Source organism: Dasypus novemcinctus, chromosome 4 (genome assembly GCF_030445035.2).
Source record: "Dasypus novemcinctus isolate mDasNov1 chromosome 4, mDasNov1.1.hap2, whole genome shotgun sequence".
Classification (NCBI taxonomy): Eukaryota; Metazoa; Chordata; class Mammalia; order Cingulata; family Dasypodidae; genus Dasypus; species Dasypus novemcinctus.
This window is the reverse complement of record NC_080676.1, coordinates 88,689,534-88,714,282: the sequence shown is the minus strand read 5'-3', so window position 1 is coordinate 88,714,282 and position 24,749 is coordinate 88,689,534.

Genomic DNA, 24,749 nt, shown 5'->3' with positions numbered 1-24,749 from the left:
ATACAACCATTTCATTCAATTGCATTAATTGCACAACAGAAAATATATTCTAGCACACAAACCAAGTAGTAGGTTTTCACAGCGTGGTCAATTGTGGTTTCCCTAAGCATTGTGGCTTAGAAAAACTGTTATTTGTTTATTTGCCATCTGAACCACAAGTAAGCTGAGTAGTTACTTTGAATGCTACAGCTTTTATATCTGCTCTGACATTTTAGCAATATGTTGTTTAATCATAGTCTCCAAACAATTTTGATAATGAGTAAGAATTTATTTACTTGTTACTGAGGTGGAGTGTTTTTGTCCTTTTTTCCTCATGCAGAATGAAAAGTAGCCTTGCTGATAGCTCCATGATTATGTTTCATGCCCAATAACTGATTCCAGCACACATTCAATTGTTAGAATTACAGAGAGACAAGGCATATTTTGCACTAAAATGAGTTGTGATGTGTTTTATCACCTCCAGATCTGTACCAAAGATAACAGGAGAAAATTTAAAAATAGATACAAATTCTCCTTTTGCCTCTTTCTCTTCTCCCTGATACTCCTCTATTTATAAAATTAAAAAATTGACAAAGTCCCAGATAGTGATGTCCCACCAACCAAGAGTTAAATCAAATTAAGAACCCATGATCAATGATGAACAAGAAATCCATTTAAATATAGAGTTAAGACTATAAACTTAAGGGAATTATGATTAAAGAACAGAAAGTGAATGTTTTAAATATTTAAAATAATATATAATTATAATTAATATATAAATATTATATAAATAAAAAATCAGAAGGTGGAAAGATAGGCAGTTTGAATAAGTATAAACTTGTGAAGATTTCTGGATCTTTCATGGCAGAAGTCAGTGGACAAAGTCTGAGAACTTAAAAAAAATGGTTTTAAAAATATACAGGGAAGCGGACTTGGCCCAGTGGTTAGGGCGTCTGTCTACCACATGGGAAGTCTGTGGTTCAAACCCCAGGCCTCCTTGATCCATGTGGAGCTGGCCTATGTGCAGTGCTGATGCGTGCAAGGAGTGCACCCCATAAGGAGAGCTGTCCAGCGGGAAAGAAAGTGCAGCCTGCCTAAGAATGGCGCTGCCCACACGGAGAACTGACACAACAAGACTACCCAACAAAAAGAGACACAGATTCCCATGCGGAGGGGGGGGGCGAGGGAAGAGAAACAAATAAATAAATAAATCTTAAAAATAAAAATATACAGTTACATTATCCTCTTAATAATGTTACAATTTTTTCCTTAAACTTAGGTAACTCCTTTAGAAATTAGTGTGCATCTAAAGACATTTTTATCTCAGATTCAACAATTGCTTCAGGTTTGTCCTCTTGGTTTAAAGCAAGTAAAAAGGAATACAATACTTCTTACTTAAAATAACATTTTTATATGAATGCATTTTTGTGAAATAATTTTTGTCACCCTCTCTTGTATATTTTCATAGTGTTAAACTAATGTTAATAGTGGTTGTTTCTCAGTGGTGGAATTTTAAGCAATTTGTTACTTTGGTTTTTCTTTATTGTTTGGATTTCTTATAATAAACACATTTCATTTTTGCCAAAATAATATGCCATTATTTAAAAAAAAAACTGAAGAGAAAGATATATGCCTAAGAGGCCACTGATAAATATTCCCACAGGAAATGTTAGTACTGGTTTAAGTTTTGTAGCATTAACTTAGAAAACCATACAAGAGCCACTGAAAGCAAAAAAACTATGTTTTAAACAATGAGCCAGTATCTTCTGAAAAATATGGATCACCCCAAAAAACAGGCATGGCTTTGAGAAGAAGACAAGAATCTGAGATGTGGACTGAGAAAGTAAGGGTAGGGAAGTTGGTATAAAATACTACTACATTATAAATTCAACAACAGGATATGTGTCATGCTAAAAGATAGGTGGAGGACTATGAAAAAACTAAAACTGATTTGCTTAGTGCTGGCTGAATATATTTGTTAAAGCTTGACAGAAGGAGGACAATTAAATACTTTGATCATTGCATTTGTTTTTTTCTTTTTTAAGATTTATTTTATTTATTCCTCTCCGCATCCTGCCATTGTCTGCTTTCTGTGTCCATTCGCTGTGTGTTCCTCTGTATCTGCTTGCACATGGGGCACCCCTATGCAGGGGGTACCCCTGCACAGGGCAGCACTCCTTGAGCGCAGCAGTACTACGCATGGGCCAGCTCACCACATGGGCCAGGAGGCCCTGGGTATCAAACCCTGGACCCTCCATATGGTAGGCGGACACTCTATCAGTTGAGCCACAGCTGCTTCCCACTGCATTTGTTTAAACTTGCTGGTCAGTGAAGTATCTTAACATTTTTGCTTAAAGCATTATAGCAGTTTTCTGTAAAACAAAATCTTTAATTCATTTGAGGACTTGTACTATAAGAGTAACATTATATGCCATCATTACACTCTTTTCTTTTTAAGATTTATTTATTTTATTTATTTCTCTTCCCTCCCCCCTCCCCCACCCCAGTTGTCTGTTCTCTGTGTCTGTTTGCTGCATGTTCTTCTTTGTCCACTTCTGTTGTTGTCAGCAGCACGGGAATCTGTGGGTTTTTTTAAAGATTTATTTTTATTTATTTCTCTCCCCTTCCCCGCCCTCTCCACCCCAGGTGTCTGCTCTCTGTGTTCATTTGCTGAATGTTCTTTTGTCCGCTTCTATTGTTGTCAGCGGCACGGGAATCTGTGTTTCTTTTTGTTGCGTCATCTTGCTGCATCAGCTCTCCGTGTGTGCGGCGCCATTCCTGGGCTGCACTTTCTTTCGCGCTGGGCGGCTCTCCTTATGGGATGCACTCCTTGCGCATGGGGCTCCCCTATGTGGGGGACACCCCTGCGTGGCATGGCACTCCTTGCACGCATCAGCACTGCACATGGGCCAGCTCCACATGGATCAAGGAGGCCCAGGGTTTGAACTTCTGTAACTTCTGTTCTAGTGTTAAAATTTTGACAAATATGGTTTTGAATAAAGTTTCTTTATAACCTGGAGTCATAGAAAAAAATGAGCAGGTTATTTATAAAACTCCAAAGGGATATATGGCAAACAACAAGATTTTGGAAGTTAAGAGCTAAGAGTGGGAGAAGTGGATAAATTCAAATATTGATTTTGGCTAAAAATGGGAAGTATTTATATCAAACCTATCCCTTAGTTAAAGAAGCTCTGATCAAGGGCCCCTGTGTTTGTCCAGAAAGCAGATTGTTAAGTTGGAGTGAAATTAAGTTAATAACAACAAAACCCAAAAGTCTTGGTTGTGCTAGTTTTAAAGAAAACAGCAAGAAATTCTGAATTGTCAATAATATTTTTTGCATTTGACAATAATTTATAATTTTTAAAACAATGTTTCCTACCTTGAAACTAATTCAAGCTCAAGTGGTCTAAATATGTGCTTTTTATCATTATTGTTTAAAACAATAATCTTCATATTTTTTTGGACTCAGGATCCTTTATACTCTTAAATTATTGAGGACACCAAAGAACTTACCTTAGAAATCTCTAGGAAATCCAAAATATACAAGTAAACACTCTATTAATCATCCGACCAATAATACCAATATGTCACATAATCTCTAGAAAACTCCATTTGTGCTCATCAAAGACATGTAAGTGCAAAAAGCAAATAATATTATAGATTTATTATGAAAATAATTTCAATCTTGAAGACCTCTTGAACCATACATTGAGAACATCTGAGCTAAAACAAGGCTAAAAGCCCAAGGATTATTTTTTTCTTGTAAGGAACAGTAAAATATAGAATAAGGAAAAATGTAATTTAATTTGGTACTTTTTATTCTTTGTATAGCAATTCTAGTCTGCAAAGTAATTGTTAATAAAATGCTGATTGCACTTTTAAAGGGAAACCCTTTTCTTTTGATTTTGTCAGTTTTCCCCATAAAGATTTCTGCTGTATCTTGAGATATCTAAAAATATACTCATTAAACAAAAGATTTCACACAAATGGTCAGCTATGCCCAAACTTTAGTTCCACCTTTGCTAATAAGAAAAAAATAGTTTAGGTGAAATCTGTCAGAATTTAGTGATTCTAAAACAAGTTGATTAAAGAGAATACAAGCTCTTCAAGAAAAGGGAGGGAAACGGACTTTGGCCCAGTGGTTAGGGCGTCCGTCTACCATATGGGAGGTCCGCGGTTCAAACCCCGGGCCTCCTTGACCCGTGTGGAGCTGGCCCACGCGCAGTGCTGATGCGCGCAAGGAGTGCCGTGCCACGCAAGGGTGTCCCCCGCGTGGAAGAACCCCACGCGCAAGGAGTGCGCCCGTGAGGAAAGCCGCCCAGCGTGAAAAGAAAGAGCAGCCTGCCCAGGAATGGCGCCGCCCACACTTTCCGTGTCGCTTACGACAACAGAAGCGGACAAAGAAACAAGACGCAGCGAATAGACACCAAGAACAGACAACCAGGGGAGGGGGGGGAAATTAAATAAATAAATAAATCTTTTAAAAAAAAAAAAAAAAAAGAAAAGGGAGTATATCTTATGATTCTCATGTTTCTTCCATAATGTTCAATAAATAATATTTGTGACCTAATATATTATGCTTTCCAAAGTAATCTGCAGATAAATGAAGACAGAGGCATCAAATAGATTCAATACTCTCTTCTTTTATGAAGAAATCCAAGGTTGATGCAAATGCTAGTTGGGCAGTGTTTTAGTTTCCTAGCTGCTCATGTAAATACCATGAAATGGAGCTGCTGACGCAGCAAGATGATGCAACAAAAAGAAACACAGATTCCCGTGCCACTGACAACAATAGAAGCGGACAAAAAGAAGAACACATAGCAAATGGACACAGAGAACAGACACTTGGGACGGGGGGCAGGAGGCGGGGGGAAGGGGAGAGAAATAAATAAAAATAAATCTTTAAAGAAAAAAAAGTACAAAATCTCATCAAAATCAGCTATAGGTGTGGTCTGCCTTAGGCAAAATTCCCTTCAGACTCTGGATCTGTAAACTTCCAATATACAAAAGAGGGGCAGTCATAGGTTATACATTCCCATTTCCATGGGAAGAAATTAGAAAGAAAACAGGGTTCATGGGTCCCAAACAGTCCCATGACATACCATTTAGATTTCAAGTCTGAGAATCATCTATAGAATGAAGTTTCATCTTCAGAGCCTGATGGGATGGCAGCTGCATGCTTTCCAAGGGCTTGTCCAGCAGCCATGCTCTCAGCTTCACCCTCATCAAATGTGAGTGGTGGCTAAACTTGAACTCTAGGCTCCACCCTCCAAGAAAACTGGGGCAGCAAAACTCTTCCTGAAAAACAGGGCAGAAGGCCAGCCTTCTTCAAGTGTAGGGGCATATTTACCATTTCCACACACATGGGTGGGCATACGTTCCCGGCCCAAGAAGATGACTTTAGCAGTCATTTTTCCTTCAATCTGACCCTTGTCTGTTAGTTTTAGATCAGGCTGCTAATGGTTCCATTCATACACATCCACAAAATAACTTGTTGATTTTGCAGGCAGCACAAACTGGACTCCTCTGTCATATGGAAAGGCACAAGCTTTTGTTCTCAGAGGTCATTTTTTGATTGTTGCTGCTGTTGCTGTTGTTTTGCAGTAGTATTTTTTCCCACCAATAGATCTTCAGTAATGAATTCTAGGACACTAGGCAGCATAGCAGTATAACAAATTTTGCTGCCTAAAGATTTTCCATGGCAACTGAATTCAGGCAACCAAAGGGGTGCTGATGCAAAATACCAGAAATTTGTTGGCTTTCATAAAGGGTATTTATTTGGGGTAGGAGCTTACAGTTACCAGGTCCCTCACCAAAGTACATTGCCACATATTGGAGCAAGATGGCTGCGGACCTTCAGCCTTCCCCTTCCTCTCAAGTCTACATGGTCCCAGCTTCCAATATCAGTTATAGGCCATCAGGCTCTCTAGGCTTTGTCTCTCTCCCTGGGGCTCGATTCTATTCTGGCTCAAGCTTGTTTCTTTCCAAAAGGTCAGCTGTAAACTATCAGGCAAAATTTCATCTCTCTTCCTGGGGCCTCTGTCATGTCTGTGGAGGTGTCTCTATTCCTCTGTGTTCTTCTTCTGTGAGTTTACTTCCTGGGCTCCAGCTGAATCATTATTTAATCAAGTAAAAGTGAAACCTCTGAATCCAATATAATCTAATGTGCCTGGAGGGACACACCAGTTAACAAACATAATCCAATATATATTTTTGGAATTCATAAACAATATCAAACTGTCACAGCAATATATATACTTTGAGTGCACAGCCCAGTTTAATTACTAACCATTACCTGCATAAAGTAAATTTCTAGAAAATAATGGGCCCCATGACAATCAAAAGGCCCAGAGGGAGAGAGAGACTTATCACAGAGGCTAAGATGTGGAATAAACAGGAGACTCAAAAGTTTTTAACACAACACCAAGTAATGCTTTAAAATACATCACACTGGCAACTAAGTGCAATCTATAGTGTACTATGGATGTTTTAATTACTTCTTTTTGCTCAAAGTAGTAAAGGAAGCAGGAGAAAGGCATTCCAATTTTCTCTTAAAAATTCAGCTTTCTAATGAAAATTTGCCTAAACATTCTATTATCTTTCCTTTCGAGAAGAGTCTGTAATAAAAAGAAATCAAATGTTAGCATTCTAAGAAAAAATATTTTGTGTATGCCACTTAAAATTAAAGAGTTCCATATTTAGAGAATAAATAATATTGTGGTATTACACAAAGGAAACTCAGTGAGATTCTTTTGGAATATTTCCTAATGTTTCATAACTTGAAAAAGAAAAAGTAAAAAAAGCCCAAACTACTACCATATCCTTGTCCTTTATGTTGCCTCTACTCTTCTGTCTATACCACTCCACTGAAACTGCTTTGGTGAAGATCATCAATGACCCACTAACTGTGCATTCAAAGGGCACTTTAAATTCTTATTCGAGGAAAGCAGGTGTGGCTCAAGCAATTGGGCTCCCTTCTACCATATAGGAGGTCCAGGGTTCGATGCCCAGGGCCTGCTGGTGAAGGCAAACTGGCCCATGTGGCAAGTTGGCCCAGGTGGAGTACTGGCCTGCTCAGACACTGTCCTGTGCAGGACTGCATCCCCACACAGGAGTGCTGGCCCACGTGGAGAGCTGAAACAGCAAGATGACACAACAAAAAAAAAGACAGAGGAGAGATAATAAGAGATGCAGCAGATCAGGGAGCTGAGGTGGCACAAGAGAATTATCGCATCTCTCCCACTCTGGAATCGGTTCCCAGGGCCACCTAATGAGAATAAAAGCAGACACAGAAGAACACACAGTAAATGGACAAAGAGAGCAGATGGGGGATGGGGGAGTAAATAAATAAATAATTTTTAAAAAATATTTTCTTATTCTACCTGATCTTTTTAAGAAACTGGAAACCTTTGATCTTTTTTCCCTCAAATTCTTCTGTTGGTTTCCATAAAATCAATATCTTGTGGTTTTCTTTCACCAATGGTTACATTCTATCTCTTATAATAGTTTTTCTTCCTTAACCCACCCATAGAAATGTGGTATCTCTAGATTCCATCCTGTGCTGCTTCTCTATACAACACCATTCCCTGGAAAATTTCATTTACTCCCATTGGTTTATTGATCACTTATATGAAGAAGATTCCCAAATCTTTGTCCCATTCCTGATTTCTTATGTTTCAAACTCATTTCAAAAATATCATGAATTAAAAAAATCACTTCCACTTCCTTACCACATTTTCAAACACCAATATGCTCCTTCTCTTTTATTTTTAAAGATTTTTTTTATTCCTCCCCCTCCCCCCTGTTGTCTGCTCTCTGTGTGCATTCACTGTGTGTTCTTCTGTGACCGCTTCTATCCTTATCAGCGGCACTGGGAATCTGTGTTTTCTTTTTGTTGCGTCATCTTGTTGTGTCAGCTCTCAGTATGTGTAGCACCATTCTTAGGCAGGCTGCACTTTTTTTGCACTGGACAGCTCTCCTTACGGGGCGCACTCCTTGCGCATGGGGCTCCCCTACACGGGGGACACCCCTGCGTAGCAGGGCACTCCTGCATGCATCAGGACTGCATGTGCGCAGCTCCACACAGGTCAAGGAGGCCCGGGGTTTGAAATATGGACCTCCCATGTGGTAGGTGGATGCCCTATCCATTGGGCCAAGTCCACTTCCCTGCTCCTTCTCTTATGGTCCTTACATAATCAAAGGCATCATCACCCATACTGATTTGCATTAAATACCCAGTCATCAATGACTACTCCTTTACTCCTCATATTAAATTGATAAAAAAAGTTCTACTGTTTTTACAACCAAAATGTATTCTAAATATTTTATGTTACCACTATTAATGTGCAAGTTCAGCCTATCATCTTTACCTCAGACTATAGAGCCTCCAAGCTCTTTTTCCTGTTTTTTTTAACTCATTGTCCATGAAAATATATGAAATCCCTTTATCATCATTTCATCCCCTTTCTTGAAATCCCCCATTGAATTTCTATTGCCTACAAAGTAAAAAATGTAAACTACTTAGAATACAATACAAGACTCTTTTAAATTGAATCTTTGTTTATTTTTTAAGCCTAATATCCAGTACAGAAATTGTAATCATTGGCCAGAACTGATCTATAGAAGCTTATATTTGTTTTGAGCTCACCCTGTATTTCTTTTTTTTTCTTTCTTTCTTTTTTAGGAGGTACTGAGGACTAAACTCAGGACCTCTTATATGGTAAGCAGGTGCTCAGCCACTGAGCTACATCCACTCTCCCTATATTTCTTAAGTGTGAAAATATTACATAAGAATTCAGACATCAAATCCTCTTGAGAAACTCAAAGACATAACAGTGCTGTTCCCTAATTTTTCTAATGGAAAATCAGCTAGTACTGAAAGATTACTTTTGCCCTTTATGTGGGTGTTGCTCTCTGTTTCACCACAGTTCACCATGAACCTTCCGTAGACTCATCTGTTATCTGTCTAGCTCCTGAAGCTCCTATGACCACTACTGCAGTCACCACCCACTCTGCGCTTTCTTCTCTAGCCAGCCAAGTAATCATGCTTCTCTGTGCTTGTATAGGTAGTCACCTCTATCTCGAATGCCCTCCATTTACTTTGCCTACCTAACTAACTTTTTAAACTACTTTAGGCCTAGTTCAAATTTTATCTCCATTCTAAAGTAACCTCTGGTAAATCCTCAGCTTCTATTTACCATATAATGGCTTCTCCCTCTCATTATTCTGTTACAACAAGCAGTAGGAGAACTGGCAATACAATGAGCAGAAATAATAGGACCATATGAAAGCAATTATAAAATTAGATGTGGTTTAAGTGATTACAAAGGAGAAGAAGAAAGGGAAAACATGAGGAAAGAACTGAAAGCTTTTAGAAATCATAAAATATAACCTTTGGAAATAAATCTCAATCACTGGATTAAAAAGCAAATTAGGCACAGTTGAAAAGAGAAATAATAAATTAGAAGATTGGTCTGAGAAAACCAGTGACAATGCAACGATAAAATACAAAGGAGAGGGGAAAAAATAAGTGAAAGACAGAATTAGGAAATCCTACATAAATTACTAGAATTTCCAGAGGAAATTATTGAGTGAATGAACAGATTAGGACTCTTGTTTGGGAAAAAATTTTTCAATAATCAGAGCAGTAACTGCAAGCCTACTTACCTATGATCAGACTATTGTCCCCAAACGAAAGTAAAAGAGGGCAAGTCATATAAATACAGTGTTACCTGCCCAGTGGCATGTGCTCCAGACAATTACTGTCCTGTTAATCTGAGGTTCATAGTCATTGATGCAGTCTTCTTCTGGGACCCAAAACTTCTATGCAACTGGCTACTCTGCATCTGCTTTGCACACGGCAGTTCTATTCTTCCTTGGAAAAGGGTCACCCCTGGGGACACTATATATGGGAATGGAAAAAGTTGCAGGAAGTTATATTGAGGATCTACTTGCAGTATGCATTGGTTAAGGAAATGGACTCTGAAGTCAGATCATTTGGGCTCAAATCCTGGCACTACTGCTTCTTAACTACGTAACCTTGAACAAGTTATTGTATTTCATCAAATAAAAGAATGCTATTAATTCATAAATGTGTCATTATTTATGCAGCATTTGGAAAAGAAAATGTTCTGCCAATTATTGATCACATATTATCTGTGTTAAGAGGCATCCTGTACTGGAATATCTTCCCTTTGTCCCTCCAGATCAATTCTCCAACCTTCTCTACTCTGCTGTGCTCTAGGACACTGATCTGACGGAGGTAATAAAGTTCAGAGGGTAGGAGGAGAATGAAGTCAGAATATTATTCCTTCTCTGTAGGGGATGCCATGGATTGTCTCTATCCCTCTACTGTAGCCACTGTTCCTATATGAGGGCGCACGGCGGACAGCGGGAGGTGTCAAGGGCGGACGCACAGCAGCGCGAAGAATGCTGGGGAGACGGAGAGTGGTGGCAACGCGTCTGCTTTATTGAGGAAGACAAGCGTTTATATAGGCTAGGGCGCTGGCGGTAGCAAGGCTAAGCCAAATAAGGCAATGTATGCGAGGGGAGGCCGCTAATTGGCTGGGGGACGGTTGGGGGTGAGGTACGAGGGTAAGGGGCGACGTGTGGGGTGCGGATTGGCTTAAGCTGAAGGCGACCTCCGATTGGTTGTTGGAGGCTGTTGCTAGGTAAAGGGGCAGAGGTGAGGTTATCATTCTGGCGGGGGGTATATGGGGGCTGGGGCAGAAGATAAGGGGAAGTTGTGGGTTGGGTTCTGGTGAGGCGCGGGAGAGGCAGGCCGATTACCCTAGGGCGGCCCCTATGGAGACCGGATGCTGGGTGGAGATAGAGGAGGCAGCCGTTACAAGCAAGAGTAGCAGGGGGGCGACAATCTACCCGCGCCAAGCACTCACCCAGCAGGAGACGAGGCCTCATCTCAACGTGCTGGGCCTGCCCAACGATGGTAGCATGCTTGTTACCTCACCTATAAGTAGCCTTCTCCAAACAACTATCTTTTTCAGGCTCTATCTTGCAACTTCAGACCTATGAGTATGGCTTTCAAAGGTTTCAAGCCCCAGAGTCCTTCTTTGTCACTTATTTGTTCTCCTAAACAGTGGCCACACCTTTGAAAATCTTACACGTCTTTATTAAACTCTCTAAGTTATTCAGTTAGAGTATGCATTTGTCTCCTGCTAGGGTCCTGAATTATATAGATCCCAATTTCAGAGGTGTTAAAATGTGAAAAAAGTATCTTAGATTTTATGAAATATGGCATTCAGGCTCACTGTGCCTCCTTATCTTTAAAATGGTTATACTCATCCCTATTAAAATTATTATAAAATTATATGGATTAATGTTTTATATACACCAATATAATTCATCAATGAATTAATTGATGCAAAGTATGTAGAATAGCACCTGGCATGTAATACATACTGAATAAATATTATATTTAGTACACGTGAAGAATTATGAGAGATGCCATGGATTCTATAAAGATAAACAAGGAACAAAGCATTCTTTCAAGTATCTTGGGCAAACATTATCTTTCAATCTTGAACCTGGATAGCTGAATCATTCTTCCAATAGATGTGCTTTACCTAACACAAGATGGTGATAGCCATGTTGGAAATCCCCATCAGGCATTGCAAAAGTACACATGCAATGCCCCTCATGACTGAAATAATCTAAGAGCAGGAATCTGGTCATGTCTTTTTTTTTTGTCAGTGCAGTTGATTTCTACTGTTTCATTTCTGTCACTTCTGTGAGTTTTGACGCAAGAAGATTGTTCTCTGAACACTTTCCCATGTTACGAGTATCACAGTTATCAATCAGATAGGAGGGCAAAGAGTACAGGCTTTGTATCCACTGTACAAAAAGTGAAGTATTAACTGGACATGGAAAGAAAGCATTGATTAAAATTCCCATGGGCCAGGCAATTCAGAGAACGCTATTCAAAGTTGCTCACTGGCAACATCTTTTTATCTAAAACATTTTATAAATTTATTTTCTTTATAAATTGATTTTTATTTGCATTTTTATAAATGGCATTATACAATATGTTACACAATATATTTAGTTCATAGTAATGCAGTCATACATAAAATGTTTTGGGTAATTTTCCTCTTCTTCAACTTTTTGGAAGAGTCTAAACAGGATTGTTGTTAAATTCTTTTCAAAATACTTGGTAGAGTTCACCTGTGAATCCATCTGTTCCTGACTTTTCTTTGTTGGAGATTTTTGATGACTGTTTTAATCTATTTAAATGTGATTGGTTTGCTATGTTCTTGTCTTTCTTTTAGTGTAAGTATAGGTTGTTTTTGCATTTCTAGGAATTTGTCCCTTTCATCCATTTTGTCTAGTTTGTTGGCATACATTTCTCATAATACACTCTTATGATCATTTTTATTTCTGTGGGATCAGTAACAACTTCTTTTATTTGCTTCTTCTCTTTTTCTCTTTGTTAGTCTAGCTATGGGCTTGTCAATTTTACTGATCATCTCAATGAACCAGCTTTTGGTTTTGTTGATTTCTATTGATTTTTGTTGTTATTATTGTTTTTCTCAATCTCATTTATTTCTGCTCTAATCTTTATTATTTGTTTCCTTCTGCTTGCTTTGGGATTAGTTTGCTGTACTTTTCCTAGTTTCTGTAGCTCTGTAGTTAAATCGAGTTTAGCTCTTTCTTCTTTTTTAATATAGGCATTTAGGGTTACAGATTTCCCTCTCAAGACTGTCTTCACTGTATCGCTTAAGTTTTGATAAGTTGTGTTCTCACTTTCATTTGTCTCAATATAGTCACTGATTTCCTTGCAATTTCTTCTTTGACTCACTGATTATTTAGGAGTCTATTGTTTAGCCTCCACACATATGCAAATTTACCTTTTACCTGGCTATTACTGATTTCCAGTTTCATTCCATTATGACCTGAGAAGGTGCTTTGTATAAAATATAATTTGTATTAAAAAAAATGTATAACCTGATGAGTTTGAATGCAGTGTTCTGTGTATGTCTGTTAGGTCTAACTTGTTTGTCATATTGGTCAAGTTCTCTGTTTTCTTACTGATCTTCTGAAGACTTGTTCTATCTAATGATGTGAGTGGTGTGTTGAAGTCTCCAACAATTATTTCCAGATGTCTGTTTCTCCCTTCAGTTTTGCCAGAGTTTGTCTCATGTATTTTGGGGAACCTTGGTTAGGTGCATAGATATTTATGACTGTTCTGTCTTCCTGGTGGATTGTCCCTTTTATTAATATATAATGGCCTTCTCTATCTCTTATAACTTTTTCACATTTAAAGTCTGTTTTGTCCAATATTAGTAAAGTTACCCTTGGTATTTTTTGGTTACTATTTCCATAGATTATCTTTTTTTTTTTTTTTTTTTAAAGATTTATTTATTTATTTAATTTCCCCCCCTCCCCTGGTTGTCTGTTCTTGGTGTCTATTTGTTGCGTCTTGTTTCTTTGTCTGCTTTTGTTTCTTTGTCCGCTTCTGTTGTCGTCAGCGGCACGGGAAGTGTGGGCGGCGCCATTCCTGGGCAGGCTGCACTTTCTTTTTCACGCTGGGCGGCTTTCCTCACGGGCGCACTCCTTGCGCGTGGGGGCTCCCCCACGCGGGGGACACCCTTGCGTGGCACGGCACTCCTTGCGCGCATCAGCACTGCGCATGGCCAGCTCCACACGGGTCGAGGAGGCCTGGGGTTTGAACCGCGGACCTCCCATATGGTAGACGGACGCCCTAACCACTGGGCCAAAGTCCGTTTCCCTCCATAGATTATCTTTTTCCAACCTTTCACTTTCATCTGATTTGTATATCTGGTCTAAGGTAAGTGTCTTGTAAGCAGTATATGAATAGCTCAAGCTTTTTTAACCATTCTGTCAGCCTATATGTTTTGGGGTTTTTTGTTTTTTGTGGTTTTTTTTCTTTATTTTCTTTTAAATGTTATATTCAAAAAATATGAGGTCCCCAAATAACCCCCACCCCACCCCACCTACGCCACCCCTCCCAGATCAACAAACTCTTCCATCTTTGTGTCACATCCACTGCACCCGGTGAATACATTCTGGAGAACCGCTGCACCACATGGACAGTGGTCCACATTGTAGTCCACACTCTCCCCCAGTCCACCCAGTGGGCCACGACAGGACACACAATGTCCAGCATCTGTCCCTGCAGCACCACCTAGGACAACTCCAAATCCTGGAAATGCCCCCACACCATATCTCTTCTTCCCTCTCCCAACCATCAACAGCTACCGAGGCCACCCTCTCCACATCACTACTATAATTTCTTCCCTTACTAATCACAATAGTTCCCCAGCAGAACACCAGTAAGTCCACTCTAATCTATACTCTATTCCTCCATCCTGTGGACCCCTGGATGGTTATGTGCAGTCCCCCTCTACATCAAGAGGGGGCTTAGATTCCACATGGATGATGGATGCAATTCTCCTGCTGGCAGCTGTAGGCACTCTTGGCTCCCTGGTGTGGTGGTTGACCCTCTTCACCTCCCAGGGTAAGTCCAACAAACCAGAGGGTAGGAGCTGCAAGTCTGCTGAGGCCCAGGGCCTGGTCATCACATGGACAGTTCAGAGATTCAGATCTCCTGAGTATACAGCAACTCAAACGCCAACCACAGGTCTGGTAAAAGTAATAGAAGAGGCATGTGTAGAAAGGTTATATCTGAGTCCAACTCCATCACACTCAGGACCACAAACTCCAAAGTAGGGCCAACTGACATGGCCCTGGACTCCAGAGCCATCTGCCTTGACCATAGAACCTGTGGTTCACTGCAGCCCTCAGGAGAACCAGCACCTGGGTTTCCATCTACATTGGCTGTCTCTGGTACCCTGCTGAGGCATGCATAAGCATCACCCCCTGATGACCTCCCAGCTCTTTTTTGGAGACTCATAGCCATATAAACTCATTTGTCCTCTCCATTTTCCCCTTTTATTAAAGGTCAAAATGCTGTTTTTAATACCTGATATCACATATAGGCTAAGATATTCTGCTGGTCTGAATTGGCCTCTTTGTTCATGGTCTTTTTGTAACTACATCATCAGCTGGTGCTTGGTAGTAATCCCTCAGTGCCAGGAAGGCTCATCCCCAGGAGTCATGTCCCATGCTGGGGGGAAGGCATTGCAGCTACATGCTGAGTTTGGCTTAGAGAGTGGCCACATTTGAGCAACATGGAGGCTTTCCAGAATTAACTCTTAGGCACCCCACAGCTATAGGCCTAGTTCATATTTCAGGCACACAGGCTCATAATCAGAACCATCAGTATCAAGGGCTCATCATTGGACCACCTATCTTTATTGGTCTTTGCCATTGCACTTGGGAGATTGTTGTTGTTTCATTGGGGAATGTGATAGATAGAATTCCTGGTCAGGAATTCAGCACTCTCTCATCTGTCGTTTCCAACTGAAACCATTATGAAAATATCCAAACCTTTCTATATACCCTGTATACATGCCCTGGAGAACTCCCTCCCAACTGTGTGCCCCCCACTAATGACACCCCACACAAGTGCTCCTCCCCCACCATAGTTGAACTTCTCTGTAGTCCAAAACTTCTTCAAATAGGAAACCCAGGTTTCTATTAATAGAAAAATGGAATATAGTGATGGGTTTAAAAGTTAGACACATAGAAATTTAGAAAAATTAAATAAAGGAAAAATAAATTGGGGTATCAAAGAAATGAAAAAATGAAAAAGGACAGGTGTTGCCCTGTATATACAGTGGCAATTTCTTCCATTTCTTCCTCAGTATCTACCTCAGTTCTTTCTTTCTTTTTTTCCTGATTATTAAGTTTCTCTTGACATAAGTTTTATGGCACAGGAATTCACATATACAATATATGGTACTCCCACATATCCAACATCAAACCCTTTGTCCCTTCCCCAACAGTGATCTTTTTACATGTTCATATTATATTTGCTGCAGCTAATGTACAGATATTGAAACGACAGCTTTCAAACATGGTTCCATTTGGGTTTACATCATGGTTTATATTTTAGAGTATACAATTTTCTAAATTTTTAGTTATCTTATGTTTTACATTATAGTTTACATTTTAGCCTACAGACTTTTATACATTTTTGGTGTAATTTAACATGACCTATATCCATCATGGCATGATCCTGTGGAACTCTTCCATTGCCCCACAGTTACCCTGATTCCATGTATTCAACACCTCTTTCCCCCTTCCCTCAGGGCCCACCTGACAATCAATCTTCATTACTTGAGGGACCATATTCAGAGATACTTGCAAGAATGTTGAGGGCTTGACACACTTGACAGCCCTAACCCATTGGGAACCACCGATTCTCTCAAGAATACAGTTCCCTCTGTTTGAGAACATCAGCCCTCCCAGGATGTAGGTATACCTTCACTCTCATTGTATGGGTCTCCACCCAATGATATAATCCACTATGACAAAATGAGCACTCACACACTCCCCAGAAACTTGACCTGTGTCAGATGTCCCCCACTTAAGCATCCCAAACATGCAACTTTCCATATTACATTTTTGAAAGTGTTTTCTCTGCACCACAATTTCAACCACATACATGACAATCTCCCATGATCAAATGTTCCCCTCACCCTCTCCCCAGTTTCTTGGGCAATCTGACCCATCCTCCCATCCCTAGCACCCCTAAAGCCCACAGAGCCCCACCCAAAGTTAGTCCTATGACCCCAATTTATCCCTTCCCTGTATAAATACTTACTTCCAGCTTACCATAGATTTCACCCAAGTAGCTGTCAGCTCACAATCTTCCTCTACCCTCCAACTACCTTAAAGTTTATTATCCAGTCTCTAGCTCTCTGAGTCAGCTTGGTTTACTTATTTCATATCAGAGAGGTCATGTAGTATTTGTCCTTCAGTGCCTGGGTTGCTTCACTCAACATAAGGTTCTCAAGATTCATCCATGTTATCACATATGTTTGTACTGTATTTGCTCTTATCCATTCATCTGTTGATGGGCATTTGGGTTGATTCCAACTTTTGGCAATAGTGAATAGTGCTGCTATGAACATTGGTGTGCATATATCAGTTTGTGTCCTTGTTTTCAGATCTTCTGGGTATATACCCAACAGTAGAATTGCTGGGTCATATGGCAAATCTATAGCTAGTTTTTTTAGAAACCACCAAACTGCCCTCCAGAATGGCTGGATCCTTCTGCATTCCCACCAACAGACGATGATTGTTCCCATTCCTCCACATCCTCTCCAACAATTGTAGTCTTCTGATTTTTTGATAACTGCCAGTCTTATGGGAGTAAGATGGTATCTAATTGTTGTTTTGATTTGCATTTCCCTAATAGCTAGGGATTTGGAGCATTTTTTCATGTGTTTTTAAGCCATTTGTATATCATCTTTGAAGAAGTGTCTGTTCATATCTTTTTCCCATTTTTTAAATGAGCTGTTTGTCTTTTTATTTTCAAGATATAGGAGTTCTTTATATATGCAAGATATGTCTCCTATGAGATATATGGTTACCAAATATTTTCTCCCATCGTGTAGGCTCTCTTTTCACTTTCCTGACAAATCCTTTGAGGTGCAGAAGGCTTTAATTTTGAGGAAGTCCCATTTATCTATTTGTTCTTTTGCTGCTCGTGCTTTTGGTGTGAAGTCCATGAAGTCATTTCCTATTACAAGGTCCTGTAGATGCTTCCCTACTTGTCTTTCCAAGGTCTTTATGGTCTTGGGTCTTATATTTACGTCTTTGATCCATCTTAAGTTTATTTTCATATACGGTGTAAATTGGTAATCCTCTTTCATTCTTTTACATATGGATACCCAGTTCTCCAGGCACCATTTGTTGAAGAGGCCATTCTCTCCCAGTTGAGAGGGTTTGATGACCTTGTCAAATACCATTTGGCTACATATATGAGGTTCTATATCAGAACTCTCAATTTGGCTCCATTGATCAATGTGTCTATCCTTGTGCCAATACCATGCTGTTTTCACTACTGTAGCTTTGTAATATGTTTTGAAGTCAGGTAGCATGATTCCTCCAATTTCATTTTTCTTTTTCAATATGTCTTTGGTGATTCAGGGCCTCTTTCCTTTCCAAATAAATTTCATAGTTAGTTTCTCTAGTTCATTAAAGAATGATGTGTTGATTTTTATTGTGATTGCATTGAATCTGTAGATCAGTTTTGGTAGGATAGATATCTTAATTATATTTAGTCTTCCTATCCATGAACAGGAAATATTCTTCCATTTACTGAGGTCTTCTTTGATTTCCTTGAACAGTGTTGTGTAGTTTTCTGTGTATAAGTATTTTACCTCTTTAGTTAAATTTATTCCTAGGTATTTGATTTTTTTATTTACTATTGTGAATGGTATTTGGTTCCTGATTTCCTCCTCAGATTGCTCATTATTGGTGTACAGAATGCTACTTATTTTTGGGCATTTATCTTGTAAGCTGCGACTTTACTGAAGTCTAGAAGCTTTGTTGTAGACTACTCAGGGTTTTCTATGTATAGGATCATATATCTGCAACTAGTGAAATTTTGACTTCTTCCTTTCCAATTTGGATGCCTTTTATGTCTGGTTCTTGCCTCTGTGCTCGAGCAAGTACTTCTAAGACTATGTTAAATAGGAGGGGTGATAGTGGGCATCCTTGTCTTGTTCCTCATCTTAGAGGGAAAGATTTTAGGAATTCACCATTGTAAATGATGTAAGCTGTGGGTTTTTCATACATACTCTTATCATGTTCAGAAAGTTTCTTTCTATTCCAATCTTTTGCAGTGTTTTTATCAAGAAGGAGTGTTGTATTTTGTCAAATGCTTTTTCTGCATCTATAGATATGATTATGTGATTTTTTCCTTTCAATCCGTTTATGTGGTGTATTACATTAATTGATTTTCTTATGTTGAACCATCCTTGCATACCAGGAATGAACCCCACTTGGTCATGGTGTTTAATTTGTTTACTGTGTTGTTGAATACAATTAGCAAGTCTTTTATTGAGGATTTTCTCATCAAGATTCATTAGAGAGATTGGTCTGTAATTTTCCTTTCTTGTGGTATCTTTGTTTGGCTTTGGTATTAGAGTAATGTTGGCATCATAGAATGAGTTAGGCAATGTTCCTTCTGTTTCAATTTTTTGGAAGAGTTTAAGCAAGATTGGTATTAGTTCTTTCCAGAATGTTTTGTAGAATTCACCTGTGAAGCCATCTGGCCCAGGGCTCTTTTTAGTTGGGAGGTTTTTAATGACTGATTCTATCTCTTTACTTGTGATTGGTTTGCGGAGATCGTTAACTTCTTCTTTTGTCAATGTATGTGTTTCTAAGAATTTGTCCATTTCCTCTAAATTGTTGTTTTTGTTGGAATATAGTTTTTCAAAGTATCCTCTTATGATAGTCTTTATTTCTGTGGGATCAGTGGTGATATCTCCTTTCTCCTTTCTTATTTTGTGTATTTGCATCTTCTATCTTTTTTTCTTTGTTAATCTAGCTAAGGGTTTGTCGATTTTATTGACTTTCTCAAAGAACCAACTCTTGGTTTTGTTTATTTTTTCAAGTGCTTTCTTATTTTCTATTTCATTTAGTTCTGCTCTGATCTATGTTATTTCTTTCTTTCTTCTTCCTTTGGGGTTAGTTTGTTGTTTTTTAACTAATTCCTCCAAGTGTGCATTTAGTTCTTCAACTTTAGCTTTCTTCTTTTTTGATGTATCAATTTATGGCTATAAATTTCCCTCTCAGTACTGCTTTTGCTGCATCCTATAAGTTTGGATATGTTGTGTTATCATTTTCATTAGTTTCAAGGTAGTTATTAATTTCTTTTGAGATTTCCTCCTTGACCCACTGTTTTTCTAAGAGTGTGTTGTTTAATTTCCAAATCTTGGTGCCAAATCTGGGTCTCTGGCCCTTGCAGATTTCCAGCTTCATTCCACTGTGGTCAGAGAAATTATTTTGTATGATTTCTATCTTTCTGAATTTGTTGAGACTTTTTCTATGGCCTAGCACGTGGTCTATCTTGGAGAATGATCCATGTGCAATTGAGAAGAATGTATATCCTGCCGTATTTGGGTGTAATGTTCTGTATATGTAAATTAGGTCCAGCTCCTCTAATATATTGTTCAAAGTCTTTGTTTCTTTGTTGATTCTCTTTTGAGATGTTCTGTCCAAAGCTGATAGTGGTGTATTAAAGTCCCCCACTATAATTGTAGAGGCATCTATTCCTTCACTTAGTTTTTCCAGTGTTTGCCTCACGTATTTGGAGGCACCCTTGTTAGAAGCATAAATGTTTATGATTGTTCTTTCTTCTTGAAAGATTATCCTTTTCTCTAATATGCAGTGTCCATCTTTGTCTCTCACAATTGTTTTGCATTTAAAGTCTATTTTGTCTGATATTAATATAGCTACTCCTGCCCTTTTTAGGTTATTGTTTACTTTTAAGATTGTTTTCCAGGCATTTACTTTCAACCTCCTTGAATCCCTGGGTCTACAATGTGTTTCTTACAGACAGGATATAGATGGGTCATATTTCCTTATCCAATCTTCCAGTCTGAGTCTTTTGACAGGTGAATTTAATCCATTGACAATCTGTGTTATTACTTTCAAGGAATTACTTATATTAGCCATATTTTCTTTGGATTTTGTCATATTCTGTATGATTTTCTTTTCCTGTTTTTGTCTTTTTAGTTGCTGTTACACTCTCCTCCAACTCTGTCTCTCTTGTTTTTTTCTTTCATCCTGCAGAACTCCCTTTAGTATTTCTTGAAGGGCAGGATTTTTGTTGGTATACTCTCTTAGTCTTTGTTTATCTGTGAATATTTTGAACTCTCCATCATTTTTGAATGCTAACTTTGCTGGATAGAGTATTCTTGGTTGGAATTTTTTTTTCTTTTAGTACCTTGACTATGTCATACCATTGTCTTCTTGCCTCCATGGTTTCAAATGAGAAATCAGCACTTAATCTTATGGAGTCTCCTTTGTATGTGATGGTTCTCTTTTCTCTTGCTGCTTTTAGTATTTTCTCTTTGTCTTGAGCATTGGATAACTTGACAAGTATATGTCTTGGGGTAGGCCTGTTGGGATTTATGCTGTTTGGGGTGCGTTGTGATGCTTCCTGGACGTGTACATCCATTTCCCTCAATAGGTTGGGAAGTTTTCAGCCATTATTTCCTCCAGCACCCCTTCTGTCCCCTTTCCCTTTTCTTCTCCTTCTGGGATGCATATAATATGTATGTTTGCACGTTTTGCATTGTCATTCAGGTCCCTATGCCCCTGCTGGATTTTTTCTATCTTTTTATTGACCAGTTCTACTATCTGTTTGATTTTGGATGTACTGTCTTCCACATCACTTAATCTCTCCTCTGCCTCTTCAAGTCTGCTGTTATTTGCTGAGAGTGTATTTTTGATTTCTTGAACTGTGCTGGTCATTCACCATCATATCTGTTATATTTTTGTGTATAATTGCAATTTCTTATGTGTTCTCTCCAATTGTTTTTTTCATATTCTTTTTTTTTTTAAGATTATTTCTCTCCCCTTCTCCCCCCACCCAGGTTGTTCTCTGTGTCTATTTGCTGCATCTTCTTTGTCTGCTTCTGTTGTTGTCAGCGGCATGGGAATCTGTTTCTTTTTGTTGCATCATCTTGCTGTGTCAGCTCTCCCTGTGTGTGGCACCATTCCTGGGCAGGCTGCACTTTCTTTTGTGCTGGGCGGCTCTCCTTACAAGGTGCACTCCTTGTGCATGGGGCTCCCCTACACGGGGGACACCCCTGCGTGGCACGGCACTCCTTGCGCGCATCAGCACTGTGTGTGGGCCAGCTCCACACATGTCAAGGAGGCCCGGAGTTTGAACCACAGACCTCTCATGTGGTAGACGGATGCCCTAACCACTGGGCCAAGTCCACCGCCCTCTTCATATTCTTTTTTTTTTTTTTTTTTTTAAAGATTTATTTATTTTTTATTTATTTAATTCCCCTACCCTCCCCCGGTTGTCTGTTTTTTGTGTCTTTTTGCTGCGTCTTGTTTCTTGTTTCTTTGTCTGCTTCTGTTGTCGTCAGCGGCACGGGAAGTGTGGGCGGCGCCATTCCTCGGCAGGCTGCTCCCTCCTTCGCGCTGGGCGGCTCTCCATATGGGTGCACTCCTTGCGCGTGGGGCTCCCCTACGCGGGGGACACCCCTGCATGGCACGGCACTCCTTGCGCGCATCAGCAATGCGCATGGGCCAGCTCCACACGGGTCAAGGAGGCCCGGGGGCTTGAACCGCGGGCCTCCCATGTGGTAGACGGACGCCCTAACCACTGGGCCAAAGTCCGTTTCCCCCTCTTCATATTCTTAATCTCTTCCTTCACCTCATCAAATTGGTCCCTAATATATGTTTTGAGATCTTTAATTACTTGCCCAATGTTTTGCTCCTCTTCCTGGTTTTTAGTTTGTTCATTGGATTGAGGCATGTTTTCCTGATTATTGGTTTGGTTTGTAGTTTTTTGTTGCTATTTGGTCATCATTTTATCTTGACAGGTTTAGTCAGTTGCTTAGCTCCTTTGTCTAGTTTGGAGTTTAATTAGGTGTTATTTTTGCGTGCATGTTAAGTCTTCTCTTTGTCACTTTGTTCTTCTTATTCTATTTCCTTGTTGTTGGCTAAGTTCACTTAAAGGAAAATATTAGGGCCAGAGAAAGCAAAAGGAATAAGAAAAGAAAATGAATAATAGTAGTATTGATAGTAAAAAAATTAACAGAGGAACCATGTGAGATATAGGAGAATGGATATTACTCATGTAAGGTATGTAGAGTTATAACAGTAAGAAAAGTAGAGTAGATAAAAATCTGAATATGGGGAGGAATACAATGTCAATTAAAAGGCCTGTGTGTTCAGGAGAGAGGGAAAGAGAAAAGAGAGGACAGTAATATAAGAGTGACTATAAGGCAGAAAACAGAACAAAGGTATTAGTAATAAAAAGTCAAAAAAAATAGGGGGGCTAACAAAGAGAGGTGTAATGTAAGAGAAACAATCAATGATGGAGGATAGAAAGATGTAGAGGAAAGGGAATAGTGTTGGCGGCCAAAATCAATACACACAGAAAAGTATAAATGGAGGATGAGAAAATACAGCAAATGTGAAGCTCTCCCTGCAGCACCTAATGTAAGAAGAATAAGAAAGCAGAGACACTGTCGTGGTCCCTAGGGGAGCAGCGACAGTCTCCCAGGTACAGTGGTGGGGACCGGGAGGGAGTGAGGGTTCAACAGTGAGCCCCAGATGCTAATGACTATGCTTGTGAGCTGATAAACCCAAAATAAGAACAAGGCCTAGAGCAACTTTGTGCCTGGGAATTTCCTTCTGTCAGCCTTCATGTTACTCAAATGTGGCCAGTCTCGAAGCCAAACTCAGCATGTAAATGCAATGCCTTCCCCCCAGCGCGGGACATGACACCCGGGGATGAGCCTCCCTGGCAACGAGGGACCACTATCAACTACCAACTGATGATGCAACTGGAAAATGACCTTATATGGAAGGTTCAATGCGGATCAGCAGAATATCCATGTCTACATAAAATACCATGACTTTAAAATGCTGTTTGACCTAAAGTAAGGGGGAAATGGAAAGGAGAAATGAGTTTATATGGCTACGAGTTTCTAAAAAAGAGTCTGGAGGCTGGCAGAAGGTTTGCCCTCATGCACAACTGAACAGAGTCAGAGAGACAGATAAAGCAGATACAACCCCCAGATATTGGTTCCTTTGAGGGCTAAAGAGACCCATGGGAGTTATGGTCATGGCCGATGGGGTTAACTACCAGGGCAGATGGCCCCTCTTTGGAAATGGTGTTTATGTGTGATGAATCTGGACTCAGATGGGATCTCCCTTCATAAGACTTTCATGCTAAGGTGATGGAGGTGCAGTTAATGTTGGGGTTTAAGATATATTTAGGGGATTTGAATCTCTGGACTGACAATGTGATAGCCAGATCCTGAGCCTCAACAGACTCCAGCACCTACAATCTGATTTATTGGACTTACCATACTCAGCTAAGATGGAGTTGAAGAAGGACAACCACCACACCATGGAGCCTAGAGTGATTACAACTGAAAATGGGAGGATTGCATCCAGCATCCAGGTGGAATCTGAGCCTCCTCTTGACATAGAGGTGCAATGGACACAACCAATCCAATGTCCACATAGAAGAGGTGGCATTGGATTGGGAAAAGTGGACATAATGGACAAAGGGTATGGGGAAAGGCAGGAAGAGATGAGAGGTGGAGGCGTCTTCGGGACATGGAGCTGCCCTGGATGGTGCTTCAGAGGTAATCACCGGACATTGTAAATCCTCACAGGGCCCACTTGATGGAATAGAGGAGAGTATGGGCCATGATGTGAACCAATGTATATGAGGTGCAGAGGTGCCCAAAGATGTACTTACCAAATCCAATGGATGTGTCATGATGATGGGAACGAGTGTTGTTGGGGGGGGGGAGAGGGGGGGGTGGGGGGGTGGGGTTGAATGGGACCTCACATATATATTTTTAATGTAATATTATTACAAAGTCAATAAAAAATAAAAAAATTATAAAAAAAAAAAAAAGAAAGCAGAGACAGAAAGAAAGAGGATAAAAAAGGAACAAAAGGGTGTGGGAAAGTAAGCAGGAAAAAGAAAAAGAGCAAGAAAGAAAAAAGAAAGAAAAAAGGGCCTTGGGGGGATGAAGAGGAAGGAAAAACAAGGAAAAACCAACCAAATACTAGGGAAAGTTTCAAGTTAGGAATCCTGTTTGTAGTTAAATAAAATGCTTAGGGATTTGATGTTCCTCCTTTTCTCCCTTCCTCACTTCCCTCTCTCCCAA